A 17,746-nucleotide genomic window follows, 5' to 3' on the forward strand; every position below is an offset into this window, starting at 1 on the left:
TCAGCAGATCCGTCACATCACTTCTAGGGAGACCTGATGTTCTCCGTGTTGCTGGAAGCACCTGACGACCGCTGCTGCTAGAGACTAGCGAGAGAGGGTGGGGCGGTGTGCTCAAGGGCACCCCAAGGTCAAGGGGACAGAGTGTGAGGAGCAGGGTGGCTCTGTCTTCTCTGGGACTGTCAGGTCCCCAGAGCCCAGCTTTTCTCCACAGCCTTCCCCCCTCCCCCAACCAAGAGCCAGAAATCAATACAAAAAAGATCTGGCTCAAAAATGTGGCTTTCCAAGGCGTCTTCAGAGACGCTGCAGGTAAGGCTGGGGGATGGGTTTGCAGACTGCTGCGTATGGAGTGGGTGACACTCTGGGCACCAGCAAAGGAGACCCATCAGACCTGGGGGCTGAGTGGGAGGTGAGACACCCACCCTCTGTCTGCAGGAACTTGGAGGCCCTGCGCTGGCCCAGGGGCACTGGCATGATGGTGAAAGGGGCAGTTCCTGGAGGCGCTGGAAATCAGTTTCCTTCTGGCGGCTGGTAACAGTGACGTGGGGTCCTCCCGTGCAGGTCTTTGCTGAGAGCTCACCCCCGGCTCCCGGTGGGGACTCACCAGGGGCTGTTGCAGCTGCTTCTGCTTTTCTTCTGTGAAAAACCGAGCTAAACCAGGGTTCTGAGGACACGTGGGCTCCGAGGGGGGGTGAGTCCCAGCCATCTCCTCCCAAGCCACATCCTGACTGTCTTCACCACCGGTCCCCTCAGCCGTTGTACAGCGTGTTTCCTGGGAAGGGTAGCTCGTGTCCAGCTCAGCTGTCCAGGTCTCCCGGGGCTGCTGAAGCAACTGACCATGAACCAGACAGCTTCAAGCAATGGACATATGTTTGGCGGCCAGAGTGGTCAGGTCATCGGTCCCGAGGAGGCTCGAGGGGGTTCCTTCCTGCTCTGCCGACTCCTGGTGCTGCCGGCCTCCCTGGCAGAGGCCGCATCTGCTCCCCGCCCCCAGCTCTGCCTCCTCCGCGGTCTTGGGGCCCCCTTCCTGCTGTGTCTCTGCTCTTCTTTTAATGACACTGGTCACTGGATTTGAAGTCCACCCGGGTAATCCAGATTGAACCTGGGTCACGGCAGTGAAAGTCTGGGATCCTGACCACTAGGCAACCAGCGCATTCCAGAATTACCTTCACTCCAGCTGAAAAGACCATTTTTCCAAATAAGGTTGCGTTTGCAGGTTCCTGGGTTTAGAACTGAGGCAGCTCTTTGGGGGCCCCTGTTCCACCCAGGTCAGGAATGACCACCTGAGTCACACGCCCTCCCTCGCCTGTTGGGACTCTCCTCTTGGTCCTGGAAGGAAGCCTCTGAGGTCAGCAGGACAGATACCAGCCCATTTTAAAGAAGAGGAAACTGAGGCCTAGAAATGTACAGCCAGGGGGTAGGAGGCCTGGGGCAGGGGAAGCCCCAGCACAACCACTGGCTGGGTTAACCCGAGTTGATGTTCCTACCCATGAAGTGAAGGGCAGGTCCCTCAGGCCCCTTTGTGAGTAAATTCTGTGATGCCTTGACTTCATGGTAAATGACAGTGAGTGGTCTGTGAAGAGTTTGATGCCACCCCCACCCTGCCCCACCCAGGCCAGGCTGCCCCATAGCCTCCATCATAGCAGCCACGCTACTGCTTTAAGATCTGGGTTTGGATACATCTGTCTGAGGTTCCTCACCACACCCCCCTGGTCCCCAGAGTCCAGCCTGCATCCTAACACTTGGAGGCCTGGGTTCCTGTTTAGACATTGCTATGGCAACACTCTTTTGCCCACCCATGGATGACCCGAAGACTGGAGTCAATGATTCACCTATTAACAGACTCGTGGGGCAGCCACTGACCTGGGCCCAGGCGCTGCCGCCCACAGGGCCCCAAACATTCCTTCCCGGAACCAGGAGATGCTGGCGCCACTCAGGGATCATGGGGTCAAGTCCCCGCCCTGCCAGCAAGTCGGTCCTGGAGCCGTGCCCAGGGGCATGTGCATGGGGTGGGGGTGGGCAAGGGCAGGCCAGGGGGCCTGGGTTCCCACCACCCCGGGGGGCACTCCCAGGCAGCGTCCTGAATCACCTCCACCCTCGGTCTGTCGCCCAGAGAGGAGAGTCGGGCCACGGGTGCTGGGGGCTCCCCCTGCCCCCTTGTGGTGAGAGCGAAGGGGAGGGGAGCAGCGGGGTGTGGCTTCCGTGTTTCCATGAGCGTCCGTGGGGCCTGAGGTCAAGGGGGCAGTAGGGTCCACGCGACAGACTCAGTGCCCTAGACACCACGCCCCTGCCTGTGTCCTGAGGGCTCACACGTTTCGGGGTTGGCATGTTTTGGGGTGGATCTGCTGGGGGGTTGGTAAGTGTGGGTCTCAGGAAGCTGGCTGGGGCCTGTCATGGGAGGGCAGGGACTCACCACTGTGGCCTCACGGACGAGGGGAAACATTGTCTTTCCCCTCCTTGGCCACCTCAGCCAGCCCCAGGAGCCCTCACTGTGCGGGACAGTCAGGGGGACCTGTGGTGTGTTGTCTGGACACGGGGGGGCCTTGGGGGAGCAGCAGGGTGGAAAGGATGGGAAGAGGGGTGCCCAAAGCCCCCCTTTTGTGAGGGGGTGGGGGCTGCCCCCTGTCCTTCCCCTGCCCTGTCGGGCAGCTCTCTCAGCTCCAGGCCCCCTGACTGCACTGGCCCCGACTCCTGAGTTGGGATGTAGTGAGTGATGCAGTTGGGGTGGGGGAGGGGAGCTGGGGGAGACCCTAGGTGAGTGCACGGGTGACTGGTGCCTTCCCTCCTGCACTCTGAACATGGGGGAGCCGGGGACACGAGGTCACAGCCCTCCTACCTTCTCATGGGAGCCCCCACTGGGCATTAAGTGTCCACTTTCTGAGGTCACCCCGAACCCCCCCTCACTCCCTGAGCTTCAGGCCAGCCCCCCTCCGCCCACACTGGGCATCTCCATACCCCGTCTCCTCTGGCTAACTAAAGGAGATTTAGGGCAAGCGGATACTCTCAGGCCCCTGAACTCAGAGAGAGAGAGAGGATTTCCCATCCGGAAAACAAGGAGATGCAAGTCCTTAGCCAAAGCCAGCCTCCTCCGCAGCCAGTTCAATTCAGGGCCGGTGGGCGGCAGTGAGGTGGGCATCAGTCCTCGGGTGTGGCGGGAGCTCGGCCCACACGCCTGACCATGGGACTGAAGGACGGGAGCCCCTACCCCGCAGGGTGCAGCCCCACTGCCCTCGGGCCTCCCCGTACCACAGTGGAGCAGGGACCCGACCTCTCCTCCGGGGAGTCCAGGGGAGGGACAGGAGAGCCGGGCACCACGGTGGTGAGAGAGCAGCTTGGACCCTGGTGGCTTGTGGGGGCGGCTCACCTGTCCTGAGCCCCGCCCTCCACCTGCAGCACAGGGGCTGTGGGCACCGAGCTGTGGGTGTGAGTGGCCTAGGGCAGCGTCCAGCAGCCATGTCCACGCGGTCCCGCAGCCGCTTTCTGCCTCTGTCTTGGTGTCATAACGCTTGAGCCTGACTTGGATCAGCGGCCACACTGAGAGGCCCCACAGGGCAAGCCTTGACAGGTGGAGGGCAGATCTGCCCACTCCCCGTTTTGGAGCCGCCCCCAGGGAAGCCCACATGCAAAGCCTGTGTTCCTGGGGCCGACCACCACTGAGGGCACTGCGTCCATGGCCCCGTGGCTCCTCGCTGCCCTGGGTTTGCCCTTTGGAATTTAAGCTGCCTAATCCTCCATCCAGACCCTGCTTTCTAGAGCAGTGCCTGGCCGGCATGACTGGGCCTTGCCCCCGGGAACCAGGGTCTGCACTGCACCCCCGCAGGTGGGGTGCTGCACTGCCCTTGTGATGCGCCCCAGGGTCGACTCCATGGTGGACCACACTTTAGCAGCGAGGCGGCTCTGAGTTTGGCCTGGGGTGTTAGGGCTGCAGGTGATCCTCCCTGGTCCCCAGCCCCCGGTGGCCCAGTGCCTGCGTTCTGACCAGAGATGGGGGAAGAGGATGAGGGACATCTATGGGTCCGCTCCTGGCCACTGCCCTGCTTTGTTAGGGCTTTGCGGGCTCTTGCTGCCCCTGGGAGGCCTGCTGTCTCTGAGTGGCCCAGCTCGTTTCAGGCTGGCTCTTTTCTCCTCTGAACTTGGACAGCTGGAAGACCGCAGCCCCAGACTGCGAGAGAAATCCCTGCGGCCCCTCCCAGTGTGGGCGGCGGGAGAGGGTCTGACTGCAGGGAGGGAAGTCGTCCCCCAAACCTGCCAGCTGGGAAAGCCCCGACGGAGAAAGAGCTGGGGATTTCACCCAGAAACTCCTCTGCCCGCACCACCCCCATCCCTGAGGGGGTCCCCAGAGGGAAGCCGCCGGAAAGATTGGGTTCTTGTGGCCCTGTGGAGTACAGGGCGATACTGCAGCCCCCACATTTCCTGCCTGGACACCCCGCCCACTATGGCTTCCCTTTCCTCCCCCAGCCCCTCCGGGAGGCTCTGTACCTTGTTGGTGGAGAGTGGGGGAGGGGAAGCAGGGCTCCTCAGCCAGCAGCTGACACAGAGGCCCCTCAGGGGCCTGTGGGTGGTTAGATGCTGGGTCAGCCTGAGCTGTTAGCCCTTGTAGGGGGAGAGCTGAGTCCCTGCCTTTGGGGCCAGCAGGTCTGGGTGGAGCCTGGAGCTTCGAGCTGCTTGCCTCAGTTTCTGAGTCCATCAAATGGAACGCTGACACTGACCCTGTGGGTCGGCCCAGCACCCAGTGGCCACCCAGTGGCCAGAGCAAACCCCACCAGCCAAGAAAGCTCCTTCACAATGCTTGCTGGAAACTCGTGGCTCACACTGGGCACCCATGTAGCCCCTGAGGTGACACTTGCTCTCCAAACCAGCCCGCATACCCTCACTGTCAGAACTCAGATCCACATAGGCATCGAGGTCTGAGCACAGAGCCAAGCCCTGGAAGAGTCCCTGGAATAAGGCAAACACAGGGAGACTGTTGTTCGAGGAGCCATCGAATCCTGCTGGACGTGGGAGGCCCAGCGTCCCCTGAGGAGGAAGAAAGCCTGTCCTCGGACCTGCAAGGTCCCCACTTCCTTCCTGTCGCAGGCTTGGACCCGTCACACGCTGCCCCGCCACGCTGCCCCTTGCAGACTCCTGCCCCTCTGGCTGGGGGGCCCTTGTGCGTGGCTCCCCCCTTCCCAGCCCAAGCTCCTTGGCTAGAGGGCCTTCCCTGAGCACCCCATCTAGGCAGCACCTTTCCTACCCCTCATGCACCCCGGACTCTGATGGCTCAGAGTTCCCCTCCTCAAAGGATCTGAGCCCCATGAGCATAGCGGTGGGCCTATCTGCTTCACTGACACATTTCTGGGGCTTCGGGCAGATTGCTCCATGCAGGTGCCCGGTAAGTGCTGGGAACCAATGAATGAACGAACAAACGAATGAATGCGGTGATGGTCAGAGGGGGAGGGTGATATGGTCAGAGGGGGAGGGTGTTAGGGTCAGAGGGGGAGGGTGATGGTCAGAGGGGGAGGGTGATAGGGTCAGAGGGGGAGGGTGATAGGGTCAGAGGGGGAGGGTGATGGTCAGAGGGGGAGGGTGATGGTCAGAGGGGGAGGGTGATGGTCAGAGGGGGAGGGTGATAGGGTCAGAGGGGGAGGGTGATAGTCAGAGGGGGAGGGTGATGGTCAGAGGGGGAGGGTGATGGTCAGAGGGGGAGGGTGATAGGGTCAGAGGGGGAGGGTAATAGAGTCAGAGGCCCAGAGAGTCCTGGAAACTCCCGCGGGAAGGACAGCCCCACCAGCCTGCCTTCCCCTCAGTGCGGGAACCTCCTCCCAGCTCTGTGGTCTCAACCCTGGCTGGTCCTCAATACTCAGGAAGCTTTTAAAACCACTGATACCGGCTACCCTTCTGCCTCCTCATTTGGACATATTCTGGGTGGGCCTCCACAGGTATGTAAAAACCCTCAGATGGTTCTACATGCAGGCGGGGTCAAGGACCCGGGTTAGGCTTTATTTCAATGCTCAACCAGTTAGAGGGACATTTAGGTGACTTGGCAGTTCTGGGAGGCCTCATCAGACATTCTCTCTCTTTTTAAAAAAGTTTTTTGGCTGCTCTGGGTCTTCATTGCTGCACACAGATTTTCTCTAGTTGTGGCAAGTGGGGGCTGCTGTCTAGCCCCCAAGGCTTCTCCTCTGAGAAGGCTCATGGCGTGCGGGCTTCTCGTTGCGGTGGCTTCTCCTGTTGCGGCTCTCGAGCCCCGGAGCAAGGGTGTCATTAGTTATGGTACGTGGGATGAGTTGTCCTGAGGCAGGAGGGATTTTTCTGGAGCAGGGAAGTCCAGCCATTCACTCTTGAGTATGAATTAGTGGGGTAGGGGCGGGGTTAGTGCTGCTGCTTTTTCCCAGCACTGTGCTGTGCTAGGCAGGCGAGGCAGTGGGACATTTTCTGGGTGGGAGAGAGACAAGGGTAAGGTAGTCTTGGGACGGAAAGTCCTTGGGGGTGTGTTTGGGTGCAGGAGGGCTTGGAGGTGAGGAGGAAAGAGGCAACGTCTGAAACCTGGAGGGAGGGTGCTCCTGATTCCCGGTTTCCGGGTGTTTCTCAGGACCACACTCAGGACGGTGCCCCTCCCCCAGGGCAGAGAGGGCTTTCCTGCCCGGTGCAGGGACCCTGGGGGCTCCTGGCTGGGGCTAACAACCCCACGACGACAGTGAGGTTGATGGCGGGGCCTGGCTGGCTTCTCGCTCTGCTCTGTCACAGGGGCGGGGCTGGCAGAGCCTCCGTGGCCATTCCTGAGCTTTCTCTAGTCCCAGGACCCCATGTCTCCGCAGTGTAGACGCACACAACCCACATCCCAGGAGACAGTGCTGGCAGCTGGCTGAGCCCATTCCTGCCCATCATGCAGACATAGTTCCTCATTCACACCTGTCCTCGGCCTCCTGTGGGCCCAACCCGGGTGACGTCTGTTGGCCTGTAGACACAGGTGTGCATATGCCCACGTACACATGTGCAAGCGTGTGGAAGCCAAAGGGTGAAGTCGTCCAAAGCAGCCACCTGAGCCCCGGGCAGCTGGGATCCATGCCGCTGTCTCTTGGGACCACAGGACTCCTCACCTAGGGTTCTCGGTCCGCAATGCCCTGCCCACCCGTGGTTTGACCTTGGTGATGACCTGCAGCCACGATTGTCCAGGCGAATCCCTGCACTGGCAGCAGTTTCTGACTCTGGGGCGGCCTCGAAACTGCTGGGCGGGGCTGGGTTCTAACAACGCTCCTGGGTGACACTGTGCCTGCTGGTCTTGGAACTCTGCCCGAGAGATGAGGTTACCCCAGCACAGAAGGGGAAGATGCGGGCCCCATAACCCATGGTCCCCGGGTGTCCAGAGACACACAGACCTTCCTGGTCACACCACACCTGCTGTCCAGGTAAATCTCCCTGGAGGAGCCCCTGGGAATGGATGAACCACACCCCATCCCAGTGCCTTGGGTGTCTGCGGATCACATACTTTACAAACTGCTGACCTTGAGCAGGTTGCACGGTCACCATCAACAGCAGCTGAAGCTGAGACCTAGAAGGAGTTTGGGAGGAGCCTGTGCAGGAGCAGGCTGTTGCAGGAGCTGCTCCTCGCAGGGGAAGGGCGATAACCGTAAACTGAGTCTGAAAGCAACAAACCAAAACTAGTGAGTTTAATGCATTCCCCCCATTTTAAAATTCAGTAAAATGTTCTTAATTAGAATGTTCTCTATCTTGGCATTAACAGCCTGGCAGCTGGCACACATATCCTGTGTGCAGGGCGCTCTGCTGAACTGCAGGGGTGGGTGAGCCTGGGAACAGGGGGTCCTGAGCCCTGCCTGCTGGGGAGGAAGCAGTGTGGTCAGGCTGCCCAGCAAAGCCATCGACACGCATTCTGGGGTGTCAGGGTGAATGTTCTATGTGGATGGAGTTGGAATCCAGCCTATTCCACACGCCTGGTGGGGTGCCTAGCTTTTGGCCAAGTTGTCTGGCCTCTCTGGGCCTCAGTCTCATTATCTGATCAGGGAATCCCAGTGCACACGTGGGGTTTGAGGAACCAGACAGAGCCCTGCAGGCCTATGGAGAAGGCTTAGCCCGGGGGGTGGGGGATGGTTTCTTGGGGCCAGGAAAGGAGGGGGGTATGGACACCAGGTGAGAATTTCTGGGGGCAGTCTTGGTTCTCCTGGGCACAGAGGCAGAGCTGGCAGAGCCTCCATGGCCATTCCTGAGCTTTCTCTAGTCCTAGGACCCCACATCTCTGCAGTGTAGACACACACACCCCACACCCCAGGAGACGGTGCTGGCGGCTGGCTGACACCGCTCCTTCCCATCCTAAAAACAGTCCCTCACTCATGCCTGTCCTCAGCCTGTCCTTGGTCTTCTGTGGGCCCAACCCGGGTGAGGTCTGTCAGCCTGTAGACACAGGCGTGCACGTGCCCACATACACACGTGCAAGAGTGTGGAAACCAAAGGGTGAAGTCATCCGGTACAGCCACCTGAGCCCCAGCTGCCCAGACCCAAGCTGATGATCACTTGACTAAGTTGTCACAGACCTGCCTTTGGTTCAACAAAACAGGCTGGAGGAGACTCAGCCAGCCACCCTGCCACATTCAGTGGGGAGAGACAGTGAGACACCTTCATGTCCCCTGAGGTGCGGGCCATGTGGCCTGGGACTCTGAGTGTGTGCATGCGTGTGTATGCGGGTGCACGTGTGTATCTGTACCGTGTGCCCATGCGCGTTTTGGTACCACCTTCACACACATACATGCATGTGTGCATGTTTGTGTGTGCTCGTGTGTACACACCTATGGATGTGTAGACATGTGTGCATGTGTTTCCTGGGTAGAAATGCCCTTGTTCCATGACAGTGACCAAGACCTCCTTCAGAATGCTGTGCTCAGAGTGGCTGCACCCCGAGTGTTCAAGGGGTCATTTATGGCCTGTGGGTCCCCCTGAAGCCACGCCCGTGTTTCTGAATGTGCCCGTGTGCAGGAGGCCGTGTGCTCAGAACACACAGAGCTTGGTCAGCTGGGTAGGTATGTGCACTGGTCACTGGACACAGTTCACCCTGTGAATCCAGGCAGACGACTAGATTCGTTCACTTACTCATTCATCGGTTCACCAGTGGTTTATTGAGCATTTGCTGCATTCTAGGCTAGCCTGGTTTAGGAAGGCAGGTCCTTGTCATTGGAACACACTCTACTGGAGATGGGAAAGAGGTGGGAGAGGAAGGGTTAGATGGGGCATAAATGGAAAGATACAAGAAGCTGACATCTTATTCAGATCTAGGGTGGATGGAGACACGCGGCCTCTGGCATCCATTCCTGCGGCAGTCAGGACAGACTTCCTGTGTTGCATAACAGGTATGCCCCAAGCTCAGTGCCTTAGAGCCTTGTCTCTGAGGCGGGCCAAGAGCGTAGTTCTGGTTGTTGCTGTCTGGGCTCACAGTGTGGCATTATCATTTCATCTTCAGCGCCTCTTCCTGAGGAGACTCTGCCCCTGGTCTGAGGTGGGTTGTGAGTGAAGAAGAGGGAAGCAGGGCTAATGGTCTCCTGCCTGAGTCTGGAGCCATGCCAGCCAGCGAGGTTCAAGGGGAAGGAGGGGCTGGCCCACCTCTCATGGTGGAGGAGCTGCAGGGTCATGCTGCAGAGAGCAGGATGCAGGAAGGCCCGGGAGAGGCGCAGTCTGCCCACCCCAGGGCTCTTTACACCTGCAGACGGCTGGCCCTTACCCCCTCCCTGCCTTGGGTTTTGCAGCTGAGCCTGAACCCCAGCCAGGGATGGCACGTCTCCCTGCCCCAGGGTCACGGTGACTCAGTTTTGAGTCTCTTGTCGGGACTTTCCAGGCTCTCCCTCCCCTCCCGCTGCCCTGTGCTTGTTACAACAGAGAAGGGGCCTGTGTTTGGGAGGCGCTGGGTGGATTCTCCCTCTCGAGTCACCTGTGGGTGGTGGGTGTGGCTGGGTGGAGGGTGCTGCCACCGCCCGGCTCTGTGGCCCGGTCCCAGCCTGTCTCTTCTCTGTTCTGTTTGTCACTGTTGGTCAAGAGCCTGCAGGGGTTCTCTCCACAGGGACCTGTCTGTGCTCGTGACACAGCCAGGTGAGGTCAGAGAGGGCACAGCTGACCACAGGAGCGGGAGTGGGGAGCACTGGTGTGGATGGAATCTTCCTGAATCTTCCCGAGCTTGACCCCCACTCCCTGCGTGGGGCCTTGGGCTCTGGGATCCTCGAGGTAGGCCCCTGGGAGGCAGGTTTGCCAGGGATGGTGTGGTTCTTGGGCCAAGCCCACCGCATTCTGGGCTCTTCCCTGTCAGGACTGAGTGTGAATGGGGAAGAAGGGAACCTTGGCACTCCTGGCCCCTGCTGTCCAGGTAGAGCCCTGCAGGGGTGGGGGCACAGGGCTGACTGGACAGCATCTCACACCCCACCCCTGGACTGGCTCAGACATCTGCACTTACCCTGCTCTGGGAGACCCCACCGTGAGACGTCCAGTAGGACAGTGAGGGAACAGCCCCTGGGTGCCCAGCAGTGGGGGCCTGGGGAGCTAGGACTGGAGGCAGCAGGGGGCAGGATCCTCAGCTTCTGGAACTTGCTGGTCTCTTTGCTAATGAAATGGGTTGTGGGAAGGAGGGCATCCATGTCGGGGTTGGAGGGAGCTTCTGTCTCACAGGCCCCCCATCACCCTTCACACAGACCACCCAGGCCAGCCCCTGTTAGGGTGGCGCAGAGCTGTCCCCTCCACATCTAACCAGCTGGACCCCCAGGGCCAACAGGGCCATGGTGGCTGAGGGGAGGGGCATGGCTCTCCAGGTGTCAGGGCCCCTGCAGGGAAAGCTGAGTGGAGGGCTCTGCACCTGCTCTCTGACCCCCACAACGTGAAGGGCAGGGCCGTCGAAGCCTCCCTGTCCTATTCTGATGAAAAGAGCTGGCAAGGAAAAGAAAGAGGAAACCAGGAGCCCAGGAAGCCAGCTGCGAGGGAGGAGGTGGGAGCAGTTTGTTCCATCTTGGCAGCACCAAGCTCAACCTGGTTTCCCAGGATGCTGAACAGCCCAGGAGAGGACGCGGGTCCCGAGCTGCAGCCTTTGAAAGCTGAGCACGTGTTGTCTAAGGGCACAGACTTGCTCCACGTATATAAATGAGGCCCGGAGATCTAACCCACAGCACTGTGATTATAGTCAACAGGACTGCATTATGAACTTTAAAGCTGCTGAGAGATTGGATCTCAATTGTTCTCACCATACACAAAATATAATAACTATGTGAGGAGACAGGGGTGTTAGCCAAGACATCATGTTGCTACATTGAAACTTACCAAATCAACACATTGTATACCTTAAACTTATACAATATCATATGATGATTATAAATTAATTTTAAATAAAGAAAACAGAGTGCACCTTGGAATGGGGATGGGACTGGGGTGGTCTGGAGAGGTCTCTGGATAAAGCATTTCCATGGGGACTGGCAGATGAAAAACCAGAAGAGCCTAAGGAGGGGTTTCCCTGTAGAGAAGTCTAGAAGCCCCAGGACAGGGGGCAGCACTGACAGGGGGCTGCCTTGCAACCACTCACGTTTCCCCAGGTCCAGGTCCCCCACCTGTCTCCTCCTCTTTGGATTCTAAGGAGATATTCTGGCTTCCTTCCACCCATCTGAGTAGGGCTAGCAGCAGGAACACGTACTTTGGGGCACACAGGCCTGGATGCCATTGTTGCTAGCTATGGGGCTTTGGCAGGTTATCAAAGCTCTCTAAGTCTCCTTTTCTGTGAAGTGGCACTATCTCAGATAATTGTTTTAAATATTAAAAGGAGACATAAAACATTTAGCATACTTAATCAGCCTAGAGTAAGTCCTCAATGAATCGAAACAGCATGAGCTTCACCATCATGACCACCTTCATCACCATCACCACCACCGTCACCATCACCACCACCATTATCACCATCATAACCACCATCACCATCACCACCACCATCGTCACTATCACCACCATTGTCACCACCACCACCATCATCACCATCACAACCACCACCGTCACCATCACCACCATCACCTCCATCACCATCACCACCACCACCATCACCCCCATCACCACCATCATCACGATCCTATCACCATTATCGTCATCACTATTACCACATCACCATCACCACTGTCACCATCACCACCACCACTGTCACCATCACAACCACCATCGTCACCATCACCACCACCATCGTCACCATCACCACCACCATTATCACCATCATAACCACCATCACCATCACCACCACCACCGTCACTATCACCACCATTGTCACCACCACCACCATCATCACCATCACAACCACCACCGTCACCATCACCACCATCACCTCCATCACCATCACCACCACCACCATCACCCCCATCACCACCATCATCACGATCCTATCACCATTATCGTCATCACTATTACCACATCACCATCACCACTGTCACCATCACCACCACCACCGTCACCATCACCACCACCATCGTCACCATCACCACCATCACCATCACCACCACCGTCACCATCACCACCACCATCGTCACCATCACCACCATCACCATCACCACCACCGTCACCATCACCACCACCATCGTCACCATCACCACCATCACCATCACCACCACCGTCACCATCACCACCACCATCACCATCACCACCATCACCACCACCACCATCACCACCACCACCATCGTCACCATCACCACCACCATCGTCACCATCACCACCATTACCATCACCACCACCATCACTGTCACCACCACCATTGTCACCATCACCACCACCGTCACCATCACAACCGTCACCATCACCACCACCATCCCCATCACCACCATCATCACGATCACCATCACCATTATCATCACTATTAGCACATCACCATCACCACCATCACCATCATTGCTGGGTCAGTTTGCCAGAATGCTTAGTACTCATCTGGCAGTCTAGGCCAGGGTACGAAATAGAGAGTGCGAGAGAGGGGGTAGACCAAAGACTGACCTTACAGAAAAATCTGACCACAGATGCATCTTAGGGTGGGGGGTGGGTGGAGAGGAGGAAGGTAGGATTAACATGTGAGTGGATCCCGAGTCCCATCACTGAGCAGGGATCCATGGTGGACCTTCTGAAAGTTAAGGTGCTGCATACAGTGTGCTGGGTAGGCCCATCAGAATCAGGCTCCTTGAGATGAGGGAGTCAGGAGGGTTAGGGGGACACTGGGCTGCCCAGGGGAGTAAGAGATGGGAAAGAGGATGAAGAATCCTTTGTTATGAGGCTCTCAGTTCAGTGAGCGTCATCCTTAGTGCATGGTAAACAGACTGTGTGTGTACCTGTGTGTGTATCTGTGTACGCGGTGTGGATAGAGGTGTGTTCATATGTGAGTCTGTGTATGTGTGTATCTGTGTGTGGTGTGGATAGAGGTGTGTTCATATGTGAGTCTGTGTATGTGTGTATCTATGTACACAGTGTGCATAGAGGTGTGTTCATATGTGAGTCTGTGTATGTGTGTATCTGTGTACACAGTGTGGATAGAGGTATGTTCATATGTGAGTCTGTGTATATGTGTATCTGTGTACACAGTGTGGATAGAGGTGTGTTCATATGTGAGTCTGTGTATGTGTGTATCTGTGTACACAGTGTGGATAGAGGTGTGTTCATATGTGAGTCTGTGTATGTGTGTATCTGTGTGTGCTGTGTGTCTCAGGGGCAGGGGTCAGGTTAAGCCACAGGGCAAGGAGGGAGGGGTTATGATAGGGGGGCCATCAGGTGACTGAGGGGTGTGGCCAGGCTGGGGCCGCTGGGTCCTTGAGGAGCAAGGGTGGCTATTGGCAGCATCCTCAGGGGGCCCAGTGGGGCAAGCCTGGGAGGTGGCAGAGGCAGTCGGGTGACAGTCCCCATGGGCTGGATCCTGGGGGCCGCTGCTCTGTGCTCTGCAGGTGCCTGTCCGGCCTCCGGCAGCTTCCCTTCGCCGTAGCTCAAGCCACCTGCACGGCCTGAGGTTGCATTTGTGCATCAACCCAGCCGGGCCCTGAGGTTCCCCCACTTGGAGGTCAGGACTAGCTGTTTGCCTTAGGAGGTGTGTGTGTGAGAATAGGATCGTGTGCAACCTCGTGTCCACGAATGTGTGAACATATTCATGAGCATATGAGTGTGCCTTCTTGATGTGCAAGTATGTATGAATGTGAGTTTGTATGTGTGTGCTTGTGTCCACAAGCATGCGACTGTGTGTGTGTGAGTGTGTATGTACATCCATAAGCTGGTTGCATACTAGGAAGTGGACACGATTCCTGAACCCAGGCACTGGGCCTTTGCAGGGAAATCAACACATTTTTGAACCCTCAACATTAACCCAATATTAGCTAAATATTGAGCTCCTTGGGGCCACCTGGGAAGGTTTTGGGGGCAGATCACAGTCTCTGCCCTTCTAGGATGCAGCCGGGGGTCGACCTCACATCTCGGTGAAACAGCCGGTCCCCTCTGGGCTGGCCCCCATCTCTGCGGCAGCCTGGGGGAGTCAGTTTTGCCTCTGTGGGTCATTTCAACATGCAGATCTGCAGGCGGCGGGGACTCCTTCCAGGGTACCTTAGTGGAAGGTGGCTGTTGGGAGTTGGCTGCCCTGGTAGATGGAGCACAGGAGGGTGATGGGGCCCTGTGGTAGGTGGGGCACTGCAGACAGGTTCTGTGCAGCTGGTTTCGACAGCAGTGTGCCTGCCGTGAGGGTTAAATGCAGGGTGGCCCTGAGCATGGGCTGCGGCTCTCCCATCAGCCACTCTGCAGGTAGAACAGGGCCCCAGGCCCCCCAGGGCATCTCAGCACACACCCAACCATGACTTCATGGCAAGTGTGACTGTCATCCAGGGACGCGGAGGGCAGAGGGCATCCGTGGTACACTCATGTTCCTCAGGGGTCCTCAGGACCCAGCAGAGGTGACTGTGGTGGCAACCCTGGCATGAGTGTCTCGTGCGTGGATGGCCTGGCTGCATGACCTGTGCTGACCGTGACAGGCAGGGGCCCTTTAAGTGGAGGGACCCGTGGAGGGACCTGGCTAACAGCTCAGGTCGTCTGCTGGAGCTGCACCTGCTCTAAGTTGTGATCAGGCTAAATTAGATGGAAAAACATGCAAATATAGTTGGAGCCTTTTGGCAAATTAGAGTGCAGACGGGCGGGTGAGGCTCGCCGTGGAAGGGAAGCGCTCACCCTGTTTGCTAATTACACAGGCAGTCACATTAAGACAGCAGGCTCTCTGTGTGTGCGTTTTTAAAGGGGAAATTATTTCAGCTACATTTTCTAGTCCTCCAAGGTTACCTAAAAAGGCCAAGGAAAGATGTTCCCCTGCTGGTTTTCACCGGCATTGGATGGGTAAGGTTAGGGAAGCTTTTTAATGCTGGAGGAAAGTCAGGAGGCTTTCCTTGGTCAGCCCATGACCATAGGACCTAGAATCCCAGCACATTTTCCTGGGTGGGTTATTCTGGCTAGGCCTGCTGAAGCTGGAGCAGTCAGAGCCCTGAACCCACGGTCTTCCGTAGGCAGGAAGCAACCGCTGGGCTCCGCTTGTGTGTGATGCAGTGACGGCCAAGATGTCATGAAGGCCCCAGTGGCACGGAGATGGTCTTTAGGTGTTAGCGGTCCCAGGGGGAGAACACGGGGTGGGGCCCTGCCAGCAAAGAGGCTCAGCAGCAACAAGACACCAGGCCCTCGTGTGGAGTGGGCCCGTGTGTGGTTGGCATCCAGTTCCTTGCCCAGGTATCACAACCTAGCATCAGGTCAAGGCCAAAGGTACGCCTGGTGTGCCCAGTTCAGACAGTGGGTGTGGTGCTGTCACTGAGGGCAGGGAGAGGAGCCACCTCATACAGCACTCTCTCTCTGTGACCCCACCCTTCCTCCGGATACCCCCGTACTCCATCCCATCACTGACCCTTTGTTTTTAGTGCATTTTCCTTCCTCCCCATCTGAGCAAAGGACTTAGTTTTATGTCTTCCTGTGGTTTGACTCCCCTCTTCCCTCCTGGCCTCAAGGCCACTGCACATGCAGTGCTGGGGGGACGGGCCCGGCCTGGTGCCTCCAGGGTGGCTTCCCAGGTGAGGTGTCCGCTGCTCTCTCTGAATGGTGGAGAGCAGCAGGAAGTCATCCGAGACGCCTGCCCTTTGCAGGAGACACAGGAGCCGGAGGGCTGGCCATCCCGTGGGCAGGGTCCCTGTGAAGGCATCACTGTTTTCCCCCAACCCCAGAACTCGGCCGAGCCATGTGGCTCACTCTTGTTTCTGGAGAAACCGACAGGCAGTCTTTCCCAGAATCCTTGGGGGTGCACATCTGTGACTGGAGGGGCTGCCAGAGCAGGTACCCCTGGGAAGCCAAGCCATCGTGTAGTGAGGTCCCCGTGGGGGTCGGCCATGTTAACCATCTCACCTGTGGAAGGTTGGGCTGAACCCTAGAGATTTTTTTTTCTGGGATGAAATTTGGGGTGGGAAAAAATTACATAAAAATTAATGTAGCTAAATATCAAGTATACACTGAACAGTCTCTATCATTTTAAAAAAACATATTTGGCTGCACTGAGTCTTAGTTGCAGCTCACAGGGTCTTTAGTTGCAGCGTGTGGGATCTAGTTTCCTGACCAGGGATCGAACCCAGGCCCCCTGCCAGATGGTGGACAGAGCAGAGCATCCAGCCGGTGCTGGGAAGACCGTTTTGGGGTCACGCCCACCAGGTCAGAGAAACATGGCAATCACCTGAGGCTTTTCACCAGAAACTAAAACATGGAGTGAAATCTTCTATGTGCAGAAATAAAATGATTATTAATTATATTGAGGCAGGATATGGGAGGGAGGGAAGCCTTGCTGACGGGGTGGGTTCACTGCCTGGAGCAGAGATGGAGGCCCTCCTAGATGGGAGGATGGCGCACACGGGGAGAAACTGTGCTGAGGTTCCCTCGGGACACCCATGCCTTCCTCCCTTGACGCCCTGTTGTGTGTTAGAGATGCCTTCCCGCCTCCCCCATGCCTGGGGCACCTGAGGGAGGGGTCCTTGCCTTGGGCAGGACTGGTCATCAGCAGACCCCAGGGTGGCAGGAAGAGGTGCACTGGGCCCCTCTGCCATAGGAAGAGAGCATCTCGAGGTGACTGATCTTGCTCCCTCTTCCCCCTACATCATCACTGTGGACCTGCTACAGCCGTCTGGCCACCAGGGTGAGGACAAATGCCCCACACAGAAGAGGGCAGAGCTGGGGCGCCTCCGAGGGGCAGAGCCTCCTTCTGCCCCCTCATCCCCATCCTGTGTGAGCTTGCAGGGTGGATTTTCTGTTCCTCAGAGCCAGACTCTCCCCACCTGGCTCACGGTGTGAAAGTGAGTCAGCAATTTTGCCCATCACTCCATGGCAGTTATGACTCAGTGCTTGTGACGTTGGGACTGACCTTGGGTTTATGGAGGATCGCCCACTGTGAAGTACCAATCCTAGTGACAAAATAATGAAACTGGATCAGCCATGTGGCCCATCACTGCTTGACCCTGTACTAAGCCCTGATGGTGCTGCTGCAGGGCTCAGGGGCTTGGCGTGGATGAAGCATGGGGAAGGGGGAGGGTCCTGGCATGCCCTGGTCCAGGTGCTGGCTGGGCCAGACCTCAAAGCTGCCGCAGTAGGCATCATTGTCACCATCTACACTCACTGAAACACGCTCCCAGAAACCAAGGCCACCGGGCCAGGGCAGAGCTGGATTTCCACATGGAGCCTCTGACTCTGCAGCCAGGAGCCAGTGGAGCGCTAGGACCTGTTCTCT

This window comes from Bos mutus, chromosome 1 (genome assembly GCF_027580195.1).
Source record: "Bos mutus isolate GX-2022 chromosome 1, NWIPB_WYAK_1.1, whole genome shotgun sequence".
Classification (NCBI taxonomy): Eukaryota; Metazoa; Chordata; class Mammalia; order Artiodactyla; family Bovidae; genus Bos; species Bos mutus.